Raw genomic sequence first — 25,135 nt, 5'->3', positions numbered from 1 at the left:
CCATTTGCCACAACTAGAGAAAGCCTGTGCACAGGAATGAAGACCCAACACAGCCAAAAATTTAAAAAGTCAAATAAAGTAAAAATTTTAAAAAAAGAAAGTTCTGTTTAAAAAAAAAAAAGATCTAAAAAAAAAAGAACAATACGTAGGTTTAAGAATAGATTTAGATAAATTCATGATTGAAAGATGCAATATAATCATCCAGAGGGAGAGCAGGAATATAAAATAATGTCTACTGCTTACTGAGCACTTACTGTATATCAGGATCCATTTTAAATGATGTCTCCTTAATCCTCATAATGATCCTTGGTGGGGGGGTGTACTGTCATCTTCATTTTGTAGAGGAAGAAACTGAGGCATAGAGAGGTAAAGTTGCACAGTTAATCCATGGAAGAACTGGGATTCACCCAAGAAAATCTGATATCAGGTCTGGAGTTTGAAAACAGGATACCCATTTAACCATGTGGGTTTACATCTGATGGCAGCTACTGCACATTCAACAAGGCCCTGTTCTTTAAAAACCTGGAAGCCACTTTGATCTGAACTTCTTCCAAAGTTGCTCTGAGCACAGACTTTCTGTGGCAGATACAACGTAAGGTGACCCTCAATGAGTCATACACCCTTGTATAATTTCCTTCCTCTGACTGCAGAATGGAAGCTGCAACTTGCTCTAACTAAAAGAATATGGCAAAGATAACAGGATGTCACTCCCATGATTAGATTACATCATATAAGATTCTGTCTTAGTAGACTAGACAAAGATACTCTCTTACTGGTCTTCAAGAAGCAAATAGCCATGTTGTGAACTGCCTATGGAGATGATTACATGGCAGGGAGCTGTGGGTCACTGCTGGGAGTGACTGTCAGCCAACAACCAACAAAAATCCAAAGTCCTCAATCACACAGTTACAAGTATATGAATTCTGCCAACAGCCTGAATCAACTTGGAAGCACTTACTTCCCCAATCAAGCCTCCAGATGAGAACACAGCCTAGCTGACATTTTGATTACAGACTTGTGAGACTGATAAGCAGAATTCTAAGATTGTCCCCAAGACTCCCTACCCACTGGTGTACGCCCACCTTCCCCCAGTTATTCAATCAAACATTAAGCTAAGTGCTATTGTGAAGGGATTTTGCAGATGCAGTTAAGATCTGAAATCAGGTGACCTTAAAATAGGGAGATTATCCAAGTTTGGCCTAACCTAATTAAGTGAAGCTGAAAGAGGGACTAGGTCGGTCCTTGAGATATTTGAAGTGTGAGGAGTATTCGACACAAGGGAGATTCTCCATTGGTGGCTTTGAAGAAGGAGAGGGCCACGTGGCAAAGAATGTAGGAGGTCTCTATGAGCTAAGAGAAGCTCCCTCCTGACAGCCAGCAAGGAAGTGCAAGCCTCATTTCTACAGCCATAGCAACTGAATTCTGCTTGAAAAAAGGATCATGACATCCAGTTGAGAACACAGCCTTGCCAACACCTTGATTTTAGCCATGCGAGACTCTAAGCAGAGAATCCAGGCACACCATGCCCAGACTGTCCAGACTTCGACGCAACAGTAAGCTAATAAATGGGTGGTATTTGTCGTAATTTGTTTAATTTGTTACACAGCAATAGAAAACTAATATACTTCTCATATTTAGAGTTGACATAAATTGAATTCATAAAATGAATTTCATAAAATGTAATTGAGTCATTTCAATTAAGCAAAAATGAAAATAGCCCGTACAATTGCCTGGAACATAGAAGATGCTAAGCATTTGTGGGACTTCTTTTCCTAACAATCCTCTGAAATAGAGAATTTCTTTTATCATTGTCAAAGTGACCAGTAATGTTTGTAAGAAAAAAAATGTTCACCATTCAGAACAAGTGAAAAATACTATGCAATAGTCTATGGAAACACAGTGTAGCCAAACTCTCCTTTGGACATCTGTGATTACCCAGGAATCAAAACCAAGAGAATAAAGTCACTAAACATTATTTGCACAGCTCAGAACTGGAATTCAAAGAATTCAAGTTACTATCCTGGTGTTTGAAAGGTAGAATTTTAGGGGGAATTCCCTGGTGGTCCAATGGGTAAGACTCGGCGCTCCCGATGCAGGGGGCCCGGGTTTGATCCTTGGTCGGGGAATTAGATCCCACATGCATGCCACAACTAAGAGTCCACATGCTGCAACTAAACATGCTGCACTGAAGATCCCGCATGCCACATCTAAGACCCTGCACAGCCAAAATAAGTAAGTAAATAAATAAATATTTTTTAAAAATAGTAGACTTTTAATATTTCATATTTTAAATTATTCCACAACTTACTATTTCTCCAACTTCCCAGCTTTTCACAGTAAAGTCCAAGGATACTGAGATCATGCGGAAAGTTTCAATAAATTGTCTCCTGACTGAATCATAAAACTTGGCGGCTGTGAATTTGTTTGTCATCTACATAAGATGATCTCTGTGCTGAGAATTCAAGTGCTTAAATTCTGGCCTATGTGTCATAGTAATTTGAGTATCGGTTCCAAGGTCTTGGGATACATTCCAATGTAAGTCTGTGTTGTCTGAAATTTGGAAATTCTCCTGCAGCTGAAAGCTTCTCACTTTCTGCTTTAAGAGAAATTACACACCAATTTAGTTCTATCCGAGACTATGTGGCCTAGAGGTGATTTCACATCACTGGTAAAAATGATTCTCACATACGTGCTTGTTGGCCATTTTAGCCCCTTGGGTTTTAAAACTTGTAAGTAATCTTGACCATTTCAGGATCCCAAGTATTAAGATTGAAATGAGGGCATTTAAATTTTACTCCTTAATAAGCAAGAAAGATTCAGCATGTTGCATGGCGACTTCAGGAGGGTTATGATTGATATTTGAGCACTACAGAAAGGTGCCTTGTACAAGAGTTCGTTTTCATTAGAAACAAGTTTGAATAAGGAACAAGGTACTTTTCAAGTTTGTGCTGGTAAGGGACAGGACTGGGTGCAATCTCCTGAAATTTTTACTCATGTAAAAAATGTATGACCCCCATAAAGATAAATTTATCCTTTAAAAGATAAAGTAAATTTCTTGAGACAGTGAGCTTTTTTATGTTGGTTGTGAGTTTATCATACACAATATTTCTCTTTTTTCTGCAGGCACGTTTGATTTTGTGTGTGGGGGTGTGGGGGTGCACTGCTTGTAGAATCTTAGTTCCCTAATCAGGGATTGAACCCTGGGCCCCAGCAGTGAAAGTGCCAAGTCCTAACCACTAGACTGCCAGGGAATTCCCACATTTGCTTTTTTTTTTTTCCACATTTGCTTTTGAATGGAGAAACAGGTCAATATTCAGTTAAGAATGTTTTCTTTCTTTCTTTCTTTCTTTTTTTACTTTAAACATCAACTAAATTTGCTATCCAAACCGCTAGTCCTGCCCTTAGAAATAACTCTCTGTTGTGAAAGATAATGTACTGCTTTAGAAATGTAGAGGTTCATTGTTTTTTTCTTTTTTAAGGAGCATAGTGGCATCTTTTGCTTATGAAAATACTATCTTCAGAGACTCTGACTGGTACTTAGGAATTCACAAATTCAATCTTATAAAGCTTTATACTCATGCTCACCAAAAAGGCTGGTTCACAATTTGATACAAAAAATATATAGGAAAAGTGCTACCCATTAAGGATTCTGGAATGTCCAAGATATGCTCAATATATGTTGAACAATAATCTCCTTTTAGAATGACCTAGTGGCCTACCAGTTTTTTTCTAAATTTTATCCTTGTGTTAAAAGGGATGGGGATGGGCTCTATAAGATCAGTGAAACACATGAAACGTACACCAGGTCAAGGAGCCTTTACATATGGGGAAAAATAGAGGATTCTGAAAGCAATCTTCTAAACAGAATATGAATATTAAGAGATTCTGGAAGCCCGAAAAAATTCTTGGAAGGGAAGAATGATAGCCCAAGGTATGGAAAGATAAAGCCCAGTTAAGTACAATATAATAATCAGCTCTCTCTCGGCTCTCTAGCTATCTCTTGAATCACCTTTCTTCGATTTGCTTATGAGTCCCATTATTTCCCCACAACTCAGGTCCCAAAGCAGAATTCATTATCTTTCCTAAAACACTGCTCTCATGGATGGCATCACCACCAAATGCCTAAGACTCATCCTCCCACTCTTTCACGGCCTGTGTAGTCAATTACAAAGTCCCTTTGCTTAAAGCTTCTAGATACTTATCAGATTCCTTCCACTGCTTCACTCCCATTGCTTTGGCTTTAAGACAAACCCTAACCGTGTCTTGTCTGAAATACTGTACTAGCCTCCTCCTAACTGGTCTCCCTGTCCCCACTGTCACCATGTCTATCCCTTCCCCACACTCCCAGCCAACCTCTGCTCTGCCAGAAAGATCTGTCTAAAAATCTTATCTTCCCATTTCCTTGTATGATCTCCCTTGGCCTAAAGAATACAGTCCAAACTCTTCAGTGTGACGTGGGAAGTTTTTGTGATTCTGCTTCTACTTGTTCAGCTGCTTTTCTCACGGTTCCTCCATATACGGAACGTCCTGCTCACACGAGGATGTCTTCCCCACGTGCTCTTCTCAGCCTGTGATTCCCTTTTCTCCCTTGTCTGTCTGATCAACCTCTACTTGTCCTTCTATTTCTTCTGACTGCCTACTCAGTCGATCTCATTTCTTTCATTCATCCATGAGCAAATAACTGTGAAGGTATAAAGCTGAATTAGCACACAGCCTACCCGCAAGAATCCTAGTCCAGTAGAGTTCAGTGTAAACACAGCAGCAGGTTGAAATGGGCACATGTACCGAGAGATGCCTGGCACTGTGCTGTGAGGGTTCAGAAGAGGGAAACAAAACAACGGGTTTTGCATTTGCATCCTATTGCCATCTTTCTTAGCAGAAATTTAAAACCACAGACTGCAGGCTGATCCAATATAGTGTCTCAGTTATTCCCCAAACATTACATATTTAAATTTATTCCTAGCATAAGCCATAGCTAAATGCAGCAATGGTGTTGCTATAATATCATGTACAAGTGAATGTATTTCCTTTTCTTGCTGTTTTTTTGCTAGGTACTAATATTCAACAAACATTTCACGTATAAACATGATATTGAAGTTCGTTCAGCTGTATTATTGTGGTTTATCTTTTGTTCTGGCTCATAATCAATGATTTTTTCCTAAATGTACTTCAGCTATCTGTATAATAATCCAGCCACATTTACTTCATATTGTGGCTCGGTATCAGTTAAAGTACTTGCTGAAATACTGTAGTGGCATTTGCTTTACTGTATTATGTGATCTCCAGTTACCAGTAAACTTGCTGTGTGGCTGCGTGCTATGTGGCAGTATTCCAGGGAATCAAAGCGTTTCTTTTGAGATTTCAATTGCCATCTTTCAGGGTTAAGAGTTCTGCGAACCCAGAATTGATGCCTTCCTGCTGCATTACAGTATTGGTATTTGCATGAACCAAATAATACATTTTTCCTCACAAAATCAATTTCAGTACATGTTTGATAATGTGCACTCATCCCCACATCCCATAACACAAATTTCATTATAAACTGGAGGCATATTTTCTATACCAGCAAATGTCAGCAAATAGAGCACTTCCAGTTAAGGGATTTGGGGAAAGATCTGTAGAGGAAGTAACATTTCAGCTGGGCTGTGATGGATGGTTTTTTAGCAACACAGGACTTACTGAGAAAATAAAAGCAAGTCTAGGAGGAAGATTCATGAAGGTAGGAAAGTTCAGCATGTAATTGTGGCCCCGCTGCAACTCAGGAAGACTACGAACAGTGTGTATAAAAGGAATTTTAGGAGGAAAAATTGAAAAGCTAGATCGTGGAGCCAGATCATGGAGGCCCTGAATGAGAGGCTGTGAGTATAGAAGTTCATTCTGTAAGAAATTGGGAGCCATTTAAGGGGTTTTTGTTTTCATTGAGCTTTAATTGAAATATAACATCGTGTAAGTTTGAGGTGTACAGTGTGTTGGTTTGATAATTTATATATTGCAATATGATTACCACCATCATGTTAACACCTTTATCATGTCAAATACTTATTATTATTTTTTGTGTGTTGAAAACAGTTAAGATTTAGCCTCTTATCAACTCTGAAGTTTATAATACAGTATTGTTGACTATAATCACTATGTTGTGCATTAGATCGCCAGGATTCATTTATCTACTTGTTTGGGGTTTGTACACTTAAATATCTCCCTACCCCTGGGCCCTAGTAACCAGCATTCTACTCTCTGTTTTTACAAGTTCAGTTTTTTCCTGTTCCGCATATGTGAGATCATACAGTATTTATCTTTCTCTGTCTGACATCTCACGTAGCGTAATGCCCTCAAGTTCCATCCATGTTGTTGCACTTGGCAGGACTCCCTTCTTTCTCATGGCTGATTAATATTCCACATCTTTTTTATCCATTCATCTGCTAATGGACACTTAGGTTGCTTCCATATCTTGGCTCTTGTGAATAATGCTGCAGTGAACACGGGTGTGCAGATATCTCTGAAGGGTTTTTATTTTAAGAATGGAAAGAGTACAATAGCTGCCCTTTGAAAGAGATTAACCTGGCAGCAGCACTTTAAATGGATTAGAGAGGAGCTCTGGGAGGTGGGGGACACCTGTAGAGAGGCAGGAGTGCACATAATGTACCATAAATACGATGAAAGTCTAAACCTGAGCAGTAACACTGGGACCCTGCAGAAAAAAGAAGAGAAAGAAAAATAGGGTAGAGATTGGATTGAGAGAATTCATTGGTTATTTGGATGTGGAAGGCAAAGGAAAGAAGAGGTAAAGTTTGCTGTTGGTACTTGGGAGAATGGTGGTATGAGTTAGGACAGAACTAGATGTTCATTTTGGAATGCACTGAATCACTGAATTTGAGGTGTCAGAGGTCATTCTGATGGAGCTTTCCAGTAGACAGTTCACAATTTAGGAGCAGGAAAGAGGCCAGATTTGGAGCTGCTGATCTGGTGGCTGTGTCAGCCACCAGTGTCAGGAATGTGCCTGACAAATGTCCTACTGCAGGGCAAGTAATTAGCTGAAGGTCCCAGCTATTGGGCTGTGAAGTCACCTCAGTATCGGAGCTGAGGACATACATCTCACAGGTGACTTCCAGACAATGAGGAGGTGCAGTAGCAACACTAAGGCAGACCAGCTCAAGAGGACAAAGCATTCCATGTAAATTTGTGCAGCTGCTATGGAAAGCAGTACGGAGTTTCCTTGAAAAACCAAGAATAGAGTTACCATATGATCCAGCAATCCCGCCCCTGGGCAGATATCTGGAAAAGATGAAAACCCTCATTCGAAAAGATATATGCACTCCAATATTAATAGCACCACTATTTACAAAAGCCAGGACATGGGAGCAACCTAAGCATCCACTGAAAGATGAATGGATAAAGACGTGGTACATATATACAGTGGAATATTACTCAGTTGTAAAAAAGAATGAAATAATGCCATTTGCAGCAACATGGATGAAGGCAGAGATTATCACACAAAGTGAAGTAAGCCAGACAGAGAAAGAAAAATATTATATGATATCACTTATATGTGGAAACTAAAAAATAATACAAATGAATTTATTTACAAGATAGAAATAGACTCACAGGCACAGAAAACAAACTTATGGTTACCAAAGGGGAAAGAGAGGGGTAAGGGTAAATTACAAGTATGGGATTAAGATACACACCACTATATATAAAATAGAGAAACAAGGATTTACTGCATAGCATAGGGAACTATACTCAATATCTTGTAATAACCTATAAAGGAAAAGAATTGGAAAAAATAGGTATATGTATATAACTGAATCACTTTGCTGTACACCTGAAACTAGCACAATATTATAAATCAACTACACTTCAATTTTAAAAAATAAGAAAGAAAGAAGAAAGAAAGAAAGGCAAAGCATCCCAATGTCGGCCAACTTTGGTTCAAGGACTCACCCATAGCTTTGCTGAACCTTCCATTGACTGTAGTGAAGTCTACAAGGTCCCAGCCAAACTTCCTTCTTCCCATTCTTCTTCTCTCTTCCTCATTTGGGATCAGACTTGCATCAGGGTCTGATTTGTCTCCCAACCATATCCGACCTCTCCCCATTGTTTTTTAGCACAAGCATTTTACACTGGCCATAATTTCCTTATTTAATGCTGTCTTGGCATCTGCTTCTCAGAGCACCTAGATTAACACAATAGTTATTTGAAAGAGATGATATTAGAACAAAATTCTAATTTTGTTCAATTAGAATTAATGTTCAAAATAGTGATCTTAAAATTTTCTAAGATCTTGAATCATTAAAGCAATATAAAAGTATCAAATTTAACTCATAAATTATAAAATTATATTTAGTAGGTTATAGCTTTAATGTGAGGATATTATGCATTTATATTTAAAAGATTACTTTAAATGGAAAGGGGGAGTCATTATAAGAAATTCGAGCAGCTGATTGTATTAACCTCCAGTAAATATTCCAGCGTTACAAATCACTGAGTTGGAGTCACAGATAAGAGTGATCTTTGAGGCAATGCAGTACCCCAGGTAATTAGTATCTTTATTTTCCAGCTACTCAGAAAGATGAGGATCCATTTATGTTGTTCTTTGGAACCCTTTTCCAACTTTTTAAAACTTTTGAGCAACATTACTGCTTCTAGTATTAAAAAATAAATTGTGATAATAGATGTATTTTATAAATAAGATGGATAAATACATTTAAAAAATCTGACTAACCAATCACTACAGCATATTACAATAAGTTTAGCAAACACTGTAGGTCTTTTTGATTGCAGGCAGCAAATAATCTAATGTTTCTCTTACACCATTGTTTCAAAAGAAATCCATACTCTCTAAAAAGGAATTACTTAGAATCAATCAAAGCAAATGATTTAATCAACATAATAATTAGGTTAGCAACTGAATCATTCACGAAGTTATGGTGTTCAGGTTTATTGATGTGAGTATTCTAAAGGCCAGTGTAATTTGAGAATTGTAGCTTTGCTAGAGAATGGTAGTGTATCTCTTTAGAGGTTAGAACTTGACTTTGAAGAAAATGTCCTATGGATAAGTCTTTACTCAAAGGACTTTTGCTTCTTCACATTCTTAGGAATTGTTTACTTTCTCTTTTGCATTAAGCTGTGGTTTAGAAATCAAGTTTGCTGTTAATTCTATCTCTGTTGGATGCCTTTTGACTCAGGAGACTAACAGACTCCTAAATGTTAGCAGAAACATCAGTTGATCTTTTGAAAGGTAACCAATGAATTTGGAGTTTTCTTGGCCAGACAAATCAGGGGATCACAGCCCAGTCCTGAGCTAAACTTAAGGACAATAAGATTAGTTCTGATATCTAGAAAAAGAATGGAACGTATGGGAAAATGCTAGACTTAGAAAAATTAATATTCTCTGATTTTTCTTCACAGTTAAAATTAACGGAAAGTTAGAAAGGCTAGAAACGTTGTAAAAACTTATATATGCACAATTAAAGAGTTGAATATATACGTGGAAAGTTTGAATTATATAAAATTTTGCTATGAAAAAAAGACCCAATACAGATCTTTTCTTTTTTTAAAAAATCTTTATTGGAGTATAATTGCTTTACAATGGTGTGTTAGTTTCTGCTTTATAACAAAGTGACTCAGTTATACATATACATATGTTCCCATATCTCTTCCCTCTTGCGGCTCCCTCCCTCCCACCCTCCCTATCCCACCCCTCTAGGTGGTCACAAAGCACCAAGCTGACCTCCCGGTGCTATGCGGCTGCTTCCCACTAGCTACCTATTTTACGTTTGGTAGTGTATATATGTCCATGCCACTCTCTCACTTTGTCACAGCTTACCCTTCCCCCTCCCCATATCCTCAAGTCCATTCTCTAGTAGGTCTGTGTCTTTATTCCCATCTTACCCCTAGGTTCTTAATGACATTTTTTTTTCTTAGATTCCATATATATGTGTTAGCATACAGTATTTGTCTTTCTCTTTCTGAGTTACTTCACTCTGTATGACAGACTCTAGGTCCATCCACCTCACTACAAATAACTCAATTTTGTTCCTTTTTATGGCTGAGTAATATTCCATTGTATATATGTGCCACATCTTTATCCATTCATCCAATGATGGACACCTAGGTTGCTTCCATGTCCTGGCTATTGTAAAGAGAGCTGCAATGAACATTTTGGTACATGACTCTTTTTGAATTATAGTTTTCTCAGGGTATATGCCCAGTAGTGGGATTGCTGGGTCATATGGTAGCTCTATTTTTAGTTTTTTAAGGAACCTCCATACGGTTCTCCATAGTGGCTATACCAATTCACATTCCCACCATCAATGCAAGAGTGTTCCCTTTTCTCCACACCCTCTCCAGCATTTATTGTTTCTAGATTTTTTGCTGATGGCCATTCTGACCGGTGTGAGATGATATCTCATTGTGGTTTTGATTTGCGTTTCTCTAATGATTAATGATGTTGAGCATTCTTTCATGTGTTTGTTGGCAATCTGTATATCTTCTTTGGAGAAATGTCTATTTAGGTCTTCTGCCCATTTTTGGATTGGGTTGTTTGTTTTTTTGTTATCGAGCTGCATGAGCTGCTAGTAAGTTTTGGAGATTAATCCTTTGTCTATTGCTTCATTTGCAAATATTTTCTCCCATTCTGAGGGTTGTCTTTTGGTCTTGTTTATGGTTTTCTTTGCTGTGAAAAAGCTTTGAAGTTTCATTAGGTCCCATTTGTTTATTTTTGTTTTTATTTCCATTTCTCTAGGAGGTGGGTCAAAAAGGATCTTGCTGTGATTTATGTCATAGAGTGTTCTGCCTATGTTTTCCTCTAAGAGTTTGATAGTTTCTGGCCTTACATTTAGGTCTTTAATCCATTTTGAGTTTATTTTTGTGTATGGTGTTAGGGAGTCTTCTAATCTCATACTTTTACATGTACCTGTCCAATTCTCCCAGCACCACTTATTGAAGCGGCTGTACTTTCTCCACTGTACATTCCTGCCTCCTTTATCAAAGATAAGGTGACCACATGTGCGTGGGTTTATCTCTGGGCTTTCTATCCTGTTCCATTGATCTATATTTCTGTTTTTGTGCCAGTACCATACTGTCTTGATTACTGTCGCTTTGTAGTATAGTCTGAAGTCTGGGAGCCTGATTCCTCCAGCTCCTTTTTTCGTTCTCAAGATTGCTTTGGCTATTCAGGGTCTTTTGTGTTTCCATACAAATTGTGAAATTTTTTCCCAAGAAAGCATAACGCAAGTCTAAAGACCACACATTAGGTTTCCAGTAAGAGTCCCATTTCTATCCACTGGCATCCTACTCAGGTTATGCATCTTTTGCTGGCTTTGTGGGTTTACAGAATTGCTGTTTGTAGCTTGATGGTCTGCAGAAAGAATTTAAAAAGTGATTAACTTCCCTTTTTGTTTACACATAAGCATTTACTTTAAACATCAATTTCAGGTGAAATAAATAAAATTAAACTCTGTTTAGAAAACAGTAAACCAAGACATCTGTGATGCACTTCATCCTAATAACTTGTGCATTCTTCAGTTTGGGGAGCTATCAACTCTGCCTCATTGTTTGAAATGTTTTTATTATGTTCATCTATTTGGGGAATGATACTATGACTCAGAATTATGTGGTAAGAACTGTTTAGATGATACACAACACCAAAAGAATAAGTTAAAAAGAGAAAAACATAGCTAACCAACTGATTATCTTATTTAGGTGCACAGTATCTGTATAAGAATGAGCTCTATACTTAGACGAACTGGGTTCAAACCCCATTTCATGTATTTATTATGAAAGGAGGCTGATTAATAGTATCTACCTTTTAGGGTTAGCGAGATTAAGTGGGAGAATTCCTGTAAATCCCATTAGCACAGGGGCTGACACATAGACAGGGCTTGATGACTATGAGCCATATTGTTATTGCCAAGCTCAGCTGTCACCTCATCTGCGAAGCTCATCTCCCAAATCTTCCAAATCCTTTAATGAGAACCACCCCTTTATTTCTGTACTACTTTGGCATTTTGTTTACATCTCTCTTACAGCACTTCTACTGTGAATTATGGTTATCAACATATACTATACTGGTCTTCTGCATTAGATATTAGGCTCCAGATGGCAAGAAGCACGTCTTCTTCATCTTTATATTTTAATCTCAGTACCCCTTTCCCAAGACCTAATACGAGGTTTATGCGCACTGGACTTTAAATGACTGTTTATTAAGTTAACATGACATGTTCCTCGTCACCCTTCGGGTCTCATATCAAATGTCACCTCTCTGTTGACTGATTCCAAGAAGCCTCCTCAGCCCTACCCACCCCCTAACCAAAGTAACTCTACGACATCACGCTGTTTATTTCTTTCACAGTCCTTATCATTTGGGGAAATAATGTAATTAACATATATACTCGTTTGTTGTTTGTCTCTCCTGACAGAATGTAAGCACCATGATAGTGGAGCTCTTGTTCACACTGAATCCTTAGCCCCAGGACAGTCAAGAGTCAATTTAAGTACTCAGAAAGTACTTCTTAAATGAATCATTATACCTCCGAGGGCCCAGGTATGACAGTGGCAGTAGAAGTGATGTGTCCAGTGCCCCTTGTTTAAAGAGCTAGTAAAGTTGCTGATGGCTTTTGAATGTTTAAAAAGGTGACATTCAGGAACAACTGTGATAAGGTGCCAGTCCCCACCTCACTCCCTTTGTCTTTGCCATCCCCATCCCCCTCTGCTCACAGAGAGGCCCCACCTGCAGGCTTAAGTCCCAATGAATTCCCAAACCAATAATGGCATGAGGAAGGAAAGCCTCAAACAGCTGTTGGAGCCATGACTGAAAGAGTTAATGAGGCTCCAGTCATCCCTGCATGGTTTAGACAAGGTTTGCCTACATGCGAGGATCTGCCAGATAGTACTCCCCAGACAAGCACTGTCTCTTCGTATAGGTAATGCAAAACGCTGGTTCACTAGCGTCTGGAACATTGCACCATTTGAATGATGCAACCAAAGTTTTGAATTACTTTTATTAAATGTAGTAGATGAAGATGGTCTTCCACTTGGCTCATTCCCAAATCTGTATTGGGGTCTGGTGAATGACCTGGGGACTTGAGAACTAATCCAGAAGATCTGGTAGGATCTTCTGTAGAAATAGTGTTGGAGCCTGATCAGAACAAGGCCTTTTTGTTCTTTTTCTGATTGAAGGATACAGGAGTCTTAACCAATTATACAGAGTGTTTCATATATTATGGCTTGGTAAGAAAATAAACCCTTTTTGCCAGAATCTGTGACCTTGGTTTTTTTGTTTTGTTTTTTATTTTTGGCTGTGTCAGGTCTTCCTTGTGGCGTTTGGGATCTTTTTTTTTTTTTGTGGCACACAAGCTCTTTGTTGCAGTGCTCAGGCTTCTCTCTAGCTATGCGTGCGGGTTTTCTCTCTCTAGTTGTGGTGCGCAGGCTCCAGGGTGCTGGGCTCTGTGGAATGCGACAGGCGGGCTCTCTCGTTGAGGCGCATGGGCTCAGTAGTTGAAGCGCACAGGCTTAGTTGCCCCGTGGCATGTGGGATCTTCGTTTCCCGACCAGAGATCGAACCCGCATCTCCTGCATTGGAAGGTGGATTCTTTACCACTGGACCACCAGGGAAGTCCCTGTGACCTTGGTTTTAAAGAAATTACATGAGCTATGCCATAGTATAAAATTATCAACTCAGCTTCTCATTAACTAAAAGATGGTATTACTTGGACCAGAAATCTTGACTCTGAAGCTTCCAGGTTGGTGACCACGTGGAGGTGCCAGGATAGTGACACTCCCAGAGAGGGCAGAGAAGTGCCACATTCCTTCCCACACACCTTGCCCTGTGCATCTCTTTTGCCAGTTGTTCCTGAGTTATATCCTTTTATAATAAACCAGAAGTAATCTAAAACACAAGACACAGAGACAGAACATCACATGGGGACAGAGGCGAGGACTGGAGTGATGCACTTACAGCCAAGGAACACTGAGGATTGCTGGCAACACCAGAAGCTAAGAAAAAAAATAAAACAGATTCTTCCCTAGAACTCTGAGAGAGAGCACAGCCCTGCCAACACCTTGATTTTGCATGTCTGGCCTCCAGAATTGTGAGAGAATAAATTTCTGTTATTCTAAGCTACCCAGTTTGTGGTACTTTGTTTTGGCAGCCCAGAGAAACTAGTATGGGTTCCTCTACATGCTGCCATGCCCATCTATGGATTAACCAAATAGTAACAAAATTTTCCTCTGAGCAAAGCATTCACTACATAGGGAAAGAAGCACAAAAAATTTTTTGCTTCTCAGAGGGTTTACTATAGTGGCTAGGTTGTTGCTTCCTGGAGAAGGATTGAATGCATTTTCAGTTGTGATGGATTCCCGTAATAAGAATAAAGAAGGATACATGTCCTCTTCTGTGAAAATTGTAGAAATAGGTATGAAAAGAGGAGCCCTCAATGTTCATTATATAATGTTGGGTATAAATGAGAAGAGAATTGGTTTATTTGCTTTCCAGGGATAATTTGATGAGTCAGGATTTTAAATTATATCGTCTTTTCAGACAAAATTTAGATCCCCATGTGCTCAATTGTATTCCATTGGAATTGCAAAGTTTTGCTGTAGGAAGACTTAGCAGGACAAATGAGTGATAAAACCATAAGAAATTAGGTTTTAGAAAAATGAAAACTAACTTCTGGGAAGTTGCTGGAATAACACTGGTCAAAGAATAACGCAAGTTGTATTTTTACACAACAGAATAGGGGCATTTCATACATGTAAATACGTCTCTCTTTCTTTTTGGCCACACTGCGTGGCTTGCGGGGATCCTGACTAGGGATGGAACCTGTGCCCCCTGAAATGGAAGCTTGGAGTCCTAACCACTGGAGCACCAGGGAATTCCCAATATGTCTTTATTAAAGAACAAAACTCGACTCTCTCACAGCCTCCAGCCAATCCACCAGCATAGTTTGGCTATGTGTCCTTCAAAGCATATCTAGACTCTGACCATCTCTCTTCTCTTCTCACTGCTCCCGCGCTAGTACAAGTTTCCATCCTTTTTCCTGGGGGTTATTGCAGTATGCTCCTAATTTGTGTCCCTGTGTTACCCCAGATCTTCTCACTGCTTCATTCAAAACTCTCCAGTGGGCTATTCAATTCGTTTTAAGTGATGGCCAAAGTCCTTACTATGCTCACAAAGACCTACATGGCCTCCCCCTGTGCCCCTGCCAGCAACCCGCTACCTCCCTTATGGTTACCTGCTACCGTGTCCACCTTGATCACTCCACTCAAGCCTCGGTGGCCTCCTTGCCCCTCCCATCCCCTGAAATGCTCTTCATGCAGGTAGCCACAGGGCCACTCCTTAATTTCCCTCGGGACTTTGCTAAAATGTGACTTAATCAGTGACCCTCCCTCTATCCCACTGCTTTTCTCCATATCTCTCACCACCACGTGCCGCACCATACATGTTATTTGATTAGTCTACCTCTCCATACCCGCAAGGTTCTGCATCTGCAGATTCAACCAACCTTGGACGGAAAACATTTGAAAAACAAAATTCTGGGAAAGTTCCAAAAAGCAAAACTTAAATTTGCGTTGCACCAGCAACTATTTACACAGCGTTCACACTGGATTTACAACTATTTACATAGCACAAAAATACTGCGCTATTTTATAAAAGGGACTTGAGCATCTGCCGATTTTGGTATCTGTGGTGGGTCCGGGAACCCATCCCCTGCTGACACCAAGGGACCCCTGTATTTATCTACTCTCTGTCTGCCCCCGCTGAAACATAAGTGCAGTGAAAGCAGAATGTTTGTATGTTTTGTTCACTGCTCTACCCCCAATCTTTAAGACATGCCCTGGACCACAGCAGCACTAAACAGATATTTTTTGATACATTTCACTCTACAGTTTTCTGACTCCTTCATTAGACTCTAAGTAAAGACTGTTTTATTCACCTATCTCTGTGCTCCATATATGTGCTTTGAATGAATTAATATAAAATGTTTTGAAAGAAATTTATAGCTCCATTTATTTTGAAATTCACTTTACACTGACAGCAAATAGCAACTAATAGGCACAGATGGTGTTACTTTTAGGTTTGTTTGTTTGAATAAAAGAGGAAAATAATTGAAAGCAACCAATGTTCATTTTGAATATTGATTTCTAATCTTCTTATTTTAAAATTCAAATTATGCTCTGAAATGTCCTAAAGAACTGAAGCAGACAGTTTCAATTCCATGGACATTGAATCCATATTTCTTAGGTTGATGCAAAACTGAGGCTCCCTGTTCTCTTATTTTAAATCTCTCTCTTTTATTCCCCATTTCTATACACAGGGGATAAAGGGAAACATTCATCCTCGCAGAATGGCATGGCACGCAGAAGTGATGAGGGTTGCACTCTAAGAGGATTAAGCACACAAAGAAGATAATTAACTTGCTGAGGCCCTACAGAAAATTGTGGAATAGTAAGAGCAGCATTCAGAGTTTCTGTTATCCTAAGAAAGATCGATTCAAATAGCTACAGTGCATGCCTCAGAGTTCATTTGTAAGCCCCAAGTGTTAACATAAATGAAGAAGAATATTTAACCTTAAACGTAAGGCAGAGAAAATAAAATGTTCATAATTTAAAAGTGGCTTGCTTTTAAATATAGGCTGACATCTTGTTTAAGACCAAAACAGACTATATTTTTGTTACTGTCTTTAAAATCATTCACAATAGCAATAGAACTCCACGTAATAAAATTTCACTAGGGAAAAATGATGAGAATGCAGAGATACTAGGCTTACTTCTCTAAATGCAAACCCTTATAGGTGGTTTAAATAGCTTCTTATAGGGTACTTTCCCTGGATGGGGAAATTATGAGCAATTTTAATTTTCCTTCTTTGAGCTTTTAGAGTCTTTCAAAAGTTTTATAAAGAACGTATAGTTTTTAATCAGAAAAAATTATGACAACTATAATGTGCTTCTATATTTTTCCTAGTACATATAATGCTCAGCCCTTAGACATTAGAAATGTCCCTCACGTGTTCGAAAGCAAAACGCCCAGTTGATTGGGCAGAAAAACAGCTCCAAGGCTACTGAATTTGACTCATTCCCTTAGTGCTGTTTATGGTAAATTGAAAATGTACTGCCAGACAGATAAGTCATCATCTAAGAAAAGTGAGTCAGGGCGGAACCACTTTTGACAGGCAACTGGACTTTGGAAAGAAAGGGCTAGAGAAAGAGAAACTAACTGGAAAGAATTGGAGATTTCTTTGATGCCTGTAATACCCTACATGCAAGCATCAGTGAGAAATGGGCAACAGTTAATGTTTTAGATTTTGCCTAATGATCTATTATCCTCTAAAATCTTGGGAATATTCACTAATACTCTTGAATACATTATTTCAGACAAGATTTAAAATCATTCTGACACAGATATGTGCCTTCAGGACATTCCCCACAGGAATATCTTTTCTCCTTCCACTCTCTGGCTTTGGGAAGTTTGGTTTAATTTGACCCAACTCTTAGGTCTCTGCCAACGCAGAGCTGCTATACGCAGAAGGCTGGTGGCGGTCTCTTAGTCTTGATAATACCAGCTAGATGAGTAATTCCTCTGGGTATCATCTGCAAGCCTAAAGGTGTAAATCAAGAAGAAAAGCAAAAGGAATTCAAGGGTGAAGGGAATTTCTGCCACCTTTTAAGTAGTGAGATGGGGCTAATTGGAGCAGAATTGGTTGGGACAATACAAATAAATGTGAGGTGTTTATAAGGAAATTGATGTAAATTTTAGATAATTAAAAACCACAATTTTCTTAGTGTGTATTCAAATATCTTATAAATATAAACAATATATTATAATGTGTCAGTTTAAAAACAAAAATATTTATGTAAACCAGGCACAATCCCTTCAGTTTCTTCAGCATTATAAATGGGGCAATACATGGGAAGAGTGCACCATCTAGTGGACAAAGGAAAAATACATTTTTGTGTAGGAAGTGGGGGGCAGGGTTAAAACCCTTTAAGCAACTGTTAGCATTCCTCATTATACTATTTTATTAACCAAACACTTCTTTCTTAATTCAGAATCAAGTAGATTCAGATATTTTGATATATACAGTGCTTTAAAACACGTAAATGATTTTGCCAATACATTCTATTACTTTTTTTCTGTTTAAAAGTGTAACACATGCCATTGTAGAAAATTTCTAAACTACAGAAAGGTACAGAGAAGAAAGTAAAATCTATAACCCTGCTGCTTAGAGACAACACAGTTAACATTTTAATGAATTTCTTTCAACTCATTTTCTATGCATTCACAAATGTTCATATAACTGACATCTCAGAAAGTAATGTTTGAAGGGTGCTTTAAAACATTAAAGTTACACTACGTGTTTTTAACCATGCGATTAAAACTTGCTATTGTTCGGGGAGGTTCCTTTTCTGGAGGGAATAAACTATGCATTGCATGGATAAGTGAGAGAATATCTTATGTTTAGGAAACTGCGAGTGGCTCAATACTGTTGGAAAGTGAAGTTAGACGTTTAAGTTCAGTGAGAAGAATGAACAGGAGTTGGAGAGGTATGTGGAAACTGGATCAAGAAGAACCATGGGTATGCCAGTTGGATATGTTGTCTGTTGATAGGGATAACTATTGAGGAATTTGGGGTAAAGGACTGATGTTATTGGATATGGATAGCACACAATAATAAAAAAAAGTAATTTGATACTAATATGGAGAGCAGACTGAAATAATGGTTCTCCAAAGCTTGCTGTACTTTATTTTTTTTTAATTTATTTATTTTACTTATTTATTTTTGGCTGTGTTGGGTCTTTGTTTCTGTGCAGTGGCTTCTCATTGTGGAGCAAGGACTCTAGGCTCGCGGGCTCAGTAGTTGTGGCTCGCGGGCTCTAAAGCGCAGGCTCAGTAGCTGTGGTGCACGGGCTTCATTGCTCCGTGGCATGTGGGATCTTCCCGGACCAGGGCTCGAACCCGTGTCCCCTGCATTGGCAGGCGGATTCTTAACCACTGCGACACCAGGGAAGCCCTGGCTGCACTTTAGAACTACCTAGGGAGCTTTAAAAATACTGATCCCTGGGGCTTCCCTGGTGGCACAGTGGTTGAGAGTCCACCTGCCGATGCAGGGGACACGGATTCGTGCCCCAGCCCGGGAGTATCCCACATGCCATGGAGCGGCTGGGCCCGTGAACCATGGCCGCTGGGCCTGCGCCTCTGGAGCCTGTGCTCCGCGACGGGAGAGGCCGCGGTGGTGAGAGGCCCGCGTACCGCAAAAAAAAAAAAAAAAAATACTGATCCCCAACTCCAGTCCAAACCAATTAAATCAAGATCCTTGGGAATGAGATCTTTTAAATAGTTTCCCAGATGGTATTATTATACAGCTTGGGGTGAGAATCACTAGACTAAAGAGAGATGAAACCAGAGACAGAAAATACCACTAAGAAGGGAGTTGCATTAATTAGGTCATGTGAAAAATTATGTGTGCCTAAACTAGGTTAGTGACAGTAGAGGTGTGGAGAAGTTGCGTAAGCGGTAGAATTGACGCGAGTTGATAATTAATTGAACACAAAGTATGAAAAACAAAAGAATTAAAGATTATTCTCTAATGGTATCTTGGCAGATGGTGTCAGCAGGAAATACAGCTGATTGGGCATGTGTGGGGGAATCAGAAAGTGTTTTAAGAAGCAGCTACAGGGACTTCCCTGGTGGCGCAGTGGTTGAGAATCCGCCTGCCAATGCAGGGGACACGGGTTCGAGCCCTGGTTCAGGAAGATCCCACATGCCGCAGAGCAACTAAGCCCTTGCACTACAACTACTGAGCCTGCTCTCTAGAGCCCGTGAGCCACAACTACTGAGCCCATATGCTGCAACTACTGAAGCCCACGTGCCTAAAGCCTGTGTTCTGCAACAAGAGAAGCCGCCCCAATAAGAAGCCTGCGTAACTCAACAAAGAGTAGCCCCGGTTCGCCGCAGCTAGAGAAAGCCCATGAGCAGCAATGAAGACCCAACACAGCCAAAAATAAATAAATAAAATTAATAAATTTATTTAAAAAAATAAAAGCAGCAGCTACAATTTACCTTTAGATTCATCACCAATGACACAAACACACTTAGATATATTTTGTTTGCCTGTTGGGCCAGATAATGTCTCTCAGCTCCACCCCACCCTTTAATTCTCTCCTTTGGTGACCTTGGGACCCAGATTACAAATCACATCTTTCCTCCACTAGGTTCTTCCAGCAGGGGCATGAGAGGAAAACTGCAACACTGGTAAAGAAGAGGGATTTGCTCTTCCCGGTTTGCCTTTTTGGTGGCTCCCTGTCTGATAGGGGTTCTACTGAAAATCGCTTAGGCCACACATTTTTCACCCCTGTAGACATCATGCCTTATCTGTAGCCACCACTGACTCCAATTTGCAATTTTTTCAGCACTTGTAGAACCAGCCTCATCCCTACCCCACCCCCGCACAGACACCAGCGGCCAACAATCCGGTGTCTCCTCCTCAGAGGTCTGGGTTTCAGCACCCCAGGGACGCCTCTCTAAATTTCTAAGTTTTTCTCTTTGTTCCCTTTGCTCCTTCAGGCCTAGGGATGGTACATGCTTCCAGAAGTTGCTATTTACACGCCTCCTTAGAGTTCTCTTTTTACTCATTTAGTTGTTATCACCTTTATATCTATATGACTATTCCTTATATTAAGCTCTTTCTACTCAAATAACTTGTGTAGTATCTATCTCCTGACTTGACCCTAGAGGGCCACGTTGGGTAAAAAAGTGCACCCTCAGCCCTAATTTGGCCTGACCCTCATTCTAAGGGCCACCACTCTATATTCTAGACTAAATAAACACTGAGCTACAATGGCCGTTTCAGCAGCTCTTTTTATAGAAGAGTTAAATAAGCATTTCCAATCAGTAGAAAGTATAAAAACCTAGAAGTTGTGGCTTTACCTAATTCTTTCTCTTGTACCACACAAGGGAGAGAGGAAGAGGGAAAGCCTCAGGGCTTCAGATTGTTGTTCTTTGTTTCTGAACTCTATCTCCCCAAACTCTAACCCTCTTCCTGCAGACCTTGCTCAAGCCTCCACCATCAAGGGTCTCCACCCATTTTCTCAGGGAAATTCAACTTCTTGCCACTTGAGAAAGGAGCCACGTTCTTGTGTGTGGTTAAACACACAGGCTTTGTTCACAAGGTGATGGGGTTTTCCTGGGCCTGAGGTTTCCCAGAGGGACAGAGGAGTTTGCCAGTGGCCCTGAGGGCTCTGGTTTTGTGGGGCAAAGATGGTGAGTGCTCTGATTCCAGATTGGTCTCTTCATCAGTGGGGCACTCTTACCATTTTCCACTTGATTTATAAAAGAACAAAGGGGACTTCCCTGGTGGTCCAGTGGTTAAGACTCCAGGCTTCCACTGCAGGGGGCACAGGTTCGATCCCTGGTCAGGGAAATTCCATATGCCACATGGTGTGGCAAAAAAAAAAAAAAAAAAAGAACAAAGGCAACTCACTTCCATGAGTTTTCTTCCCAAGACAACACAATCTAGCATTATATGAGGAAGGTATAATCTTCATATTGATGTGACTTTGACTCTACTTTTTTGGGAAAAAATAACCTTTGAATTCCTAGATATGGACCTTCTGGCTTTTTCCTGAGCATGTCCATGTTACTAGAACCATCGCTTTAGTTAGGAATTGCTCTGTATGAATCACTTAGGGAAAATGCCAGCCTCAAATGGATTCTTTCTGACAATGTAATATTTCCTCTCAGAAAAGTGTAAGTGATGGTGGAGGAAGGGGATCTTTTTTATCCCATCAAACTGTCTCTAACTCTATCTCTATCTCCATCACTTTCTATCTCTGTCTCCATCCACAAAACCACCACAGGGGGTGGGATAGGGAGGGTGGGAGGAAGACGCAAGAGGGAGGGGGTATGGGGATATATGTATACATACAGCTGATTCACTTTATTGTACAACAGAAACACAACATTGTAAAGCAATTATACTCCAATAAAGATGTTATTAAAAAAAAAACCCACCACAGCTGATCTTTTGTCCAAAACACTAAGGTAGGAGCAATATCAAAATTATCCATATTAACTGTCTCCCTTCTCTTCACTTGGAATATAATTTGAGATTTCATACCCTACAAGCAGTGGATTTCATTCTAAAATCATAAACTAAAAAGCTTCTGCACAGTAAAAGATAACAAAATGAACGGGAGAAAATATTTGCAAACCATATATCTGATAAGGAGTTAATACCAAAATATATGAAGAACCCATACACCTCAATAGCAAAAACTCAAACAATCTAATTTTAAAATGTGCAGAGGAACTGAATAGACATTTTTCCAACAAAGACATACAATGTCCCACAGGTACATGAAAAGGTACTCAACATCACGAATCATCAATGAAATGCAAATCAAAACCACAAGGAGATATCACTTTATACCTGTTAGAATGGCTACTATCAAAAAGAAGAGATAACAAGTGTTGGTGTAGGTGTGGAGAAAGGGGAACCCACATGCACTGTTGTCGGAAATGTAAATTGGTGCAGTTACTATGGAAAACAATACGGAGGTTCCTCAAAAAATTAAAAACAGAACTACCATATCATCCAGCAGTCCCACTTCTGAGTATATATCCAAAGGAAATAAAATCAGTATTTCAAAGAGATATCTGTCCTCCCATGTTTATTTTAGCATTATTTACAAGTAGCCAACATATGGAAACAACCTAAGTGTCCATTGATGGATGCATGGATAAAGAAAATGTGCCAAATGTATGTATATATATATATATATATATATATATATATATATAATGGAAAATTGTTCAGCCATAAAAAAGAATGAAATCCTGCCATTTGTGACAACATAAGTGGACCTTGAGGGTATTACGCTAGATGAAATAAGTCAGATGGAGAAAGACACTGTATGATTTCTCTTAAATGTGGAATATAAATTTAAAAAAAAAAGCTCATAGCAACAAACATAAAATGTAATTTAAAAATATGCCATGTAGGGCTTCCCTGGTGGCGCAGTAGTTCAGAGTCCACCTGCCGATGCAGGGGACATGGGTTCGTGCCCTGGTCCGAGAAGATCCCACATGCTGCGGAGCGGCTAGGCCCGTGAGCCATGGCCGCTGAGCCTGTGCATCCGGAGCCTGTGCTCCGCAGCGGGAGAGGCCACAACAGTGACAGGCCCGTGTACGGAAAAAATATATATATATATATATTTTTTTTTCTTTATATGTAATCTCCATAAGTAATCTTTAAATAATCACAGATTTGTAATTTTCTTTGCAACGTTTATGCCTTATTGGGTTACCTAAGCATCTAGTTCAATGCTGTATTGGAGTGATAGTGGTAATCATTCTTATTTTGTACCTGACCTAATAGAGAGTGATTAAGTGTTTCATCATTATGTGTGCTGCTTCTTTAAATATTCTATCAAGTTAAGGAGGGCCCTTCTAGTTCTGGTATCTAAGTTTTTATCATGAATGAATGCATATTAAATTCTGTCTAAAATTTTTTATACAATACAATGAAATACATATTGATATCATTTTTCTTTTTTAGTCTTTTAATGTGGTTAATCATATTAATTGAAGTAATCTTTTAATGTTAAACTGACTTTGAACCCCACACGATTGATCATGATAATAATACTCTTAGAACTCAGAATCCAAATGAGTAGGAACTATACATTCTTTAGAGACAAATAAGTTTTCAGTTGTAAAACTTACCTACACACAACAAGCAACAAATGGACATATATTAATATTTTACTGACTAGCTCTAACTTGTGTCTTTATTTACCTCCATCAGTAATGCATCTATTTATTTAATAATCATTTGTTGAGCATTCACTAAATGTCATTCACTCTTCTGGTAATAAGAGTACAAAGATGACAAAGACATAACCTTTCCCATTAAGGAGCTCATAATTTAAATGTGAATGGAGTGTGTGTGTGTGGGCTGGACCACAGGGTGAGGTTGGCACAGAGAGAACAAAAGATAATGGAAAACATATACAGTAAGTGCTCTACTATAGATGAATGAACAAAATGCTAAGGAAATAAAATGGGGAAGTACTTCAAGTGTTCCTTCAAGTAATTAGACTTGAATCTTCAATGAAGATACATGTTTATCACCAAAAGATGATGCAGAAGGAAACACGGAGAGACTTTTGTGCGGATTAAATATGTGTTATATGCCAAGACATTATGGCCTGGGGGATAAAGCAGTGAATAGGCCACAAAAATCTCTGATGTTTTCGATTGACTTTCTAACCAACATCAAAGGAAAGAAACAACTTGCCCAGAGAAAGGACCTTTCCTGCTCAGTACAGCTTTTGTATGAGCACTCCATCAACTGTTCTGGATGCCACACAACGCAGCGATATCCAAACTGGGCAGACTGCAGGAAGATAATACCAGCGTTTCTATTTATATTTAGTTTTTAGATTCTTCTAGTATTTCTATTTTTGTCTATGCACTAACATGAACGTAATTTACAAATTGTTATCCATAGACTTAGAGTGCGGACTCAAGTTTTATTGATGTGGGTATTTCATCCAAAAATTTGAGGACCACTGCTCTAGAGTCCTCCGAAGTCCTCAAAACAAAAAGTAATTTGAATTTAACTGTCTTGAAAGTTACTTAACACTTCTAAAACACTAGCAATGGAGGAATGTTACACAGCATTAGGGGTGGCTGGGGAAAGTACTTTTCTTAAAGGCCTTGTAGACAATCCCGGAGGAGCTGCCTATATAATTGTTAATAAAGATTGAAAAAAAAGTTCTTAGTGTTTGCAGGTTTGGGGCGCCGCTGGGAACAACTCTGGTTGTTCAGCTTAAATGTTCTGATACTAAGCAGAGTCCAACTGGTTGGACTGCTCGGTGCGTAATCCACATGGGCCGCCAGGTTCAGGGTCTGAGCGGAGAAGGACCCGCTTTCGCCCCCCCCGCCCCGAACTGCGCCCGAGAACAGCAAGGCCGCGACCGACCGCTCAAAGTTGCTCACCGGGACTTTTATCCAGAGCCTAAAGCGCTGCCAGACGCCGTGCGTAGCGGGCGCAGGTCCAGCGTCACGTGTTCAACGAACGCTGATCTCGCGCCTGCGCGCTGCCGTCCTTCTGGCTCCACTAAGCCTCTTCTA

General features: G+C 39.5%; 1 long non-coding RNA gene across 1 annotated transcript; it reads right to left on the bottom strand.

The window, feature by feature from the left end:
- Positions 1-250: 250 nt before the first annotated feature.
- LOC132529491 (uncharacterized) lies at positions 251-25,113 on the bottom strand. The gene is made up of 3 exons (XR_009543481.1): positions 25,001-25,113; positions 7,942-8,173; positions 251-351 (listed from the first exon to the last, which is right to left on the bottom strand). It is a non-coding gene; the product is annotated as an uncharacterized LOC132529491 (long non-coding RNA).
- Positions 25,114-25,135: the final 22 nt, after the last annotated feature.

The sequence above is a fragment of the Lagenorhynchus albirostris genome, chromosome 11 (genome assembly GCF_949774975.1).
Source record: "Lagenorhynchus albirostris chromosome 11, mLagAlb1.1, whole genome shotgun sequence".
Taxonomy (NCBI): Eukaryota; Metazoa; Chordata; class Mammalia; order Artiodactyla; family Delphinidae; genus Lagenorhynchus; species Lagenorhynchus albirostris.
This window is presented reverse-complemented; position numbering and strand designations above follow the sequence as displayed.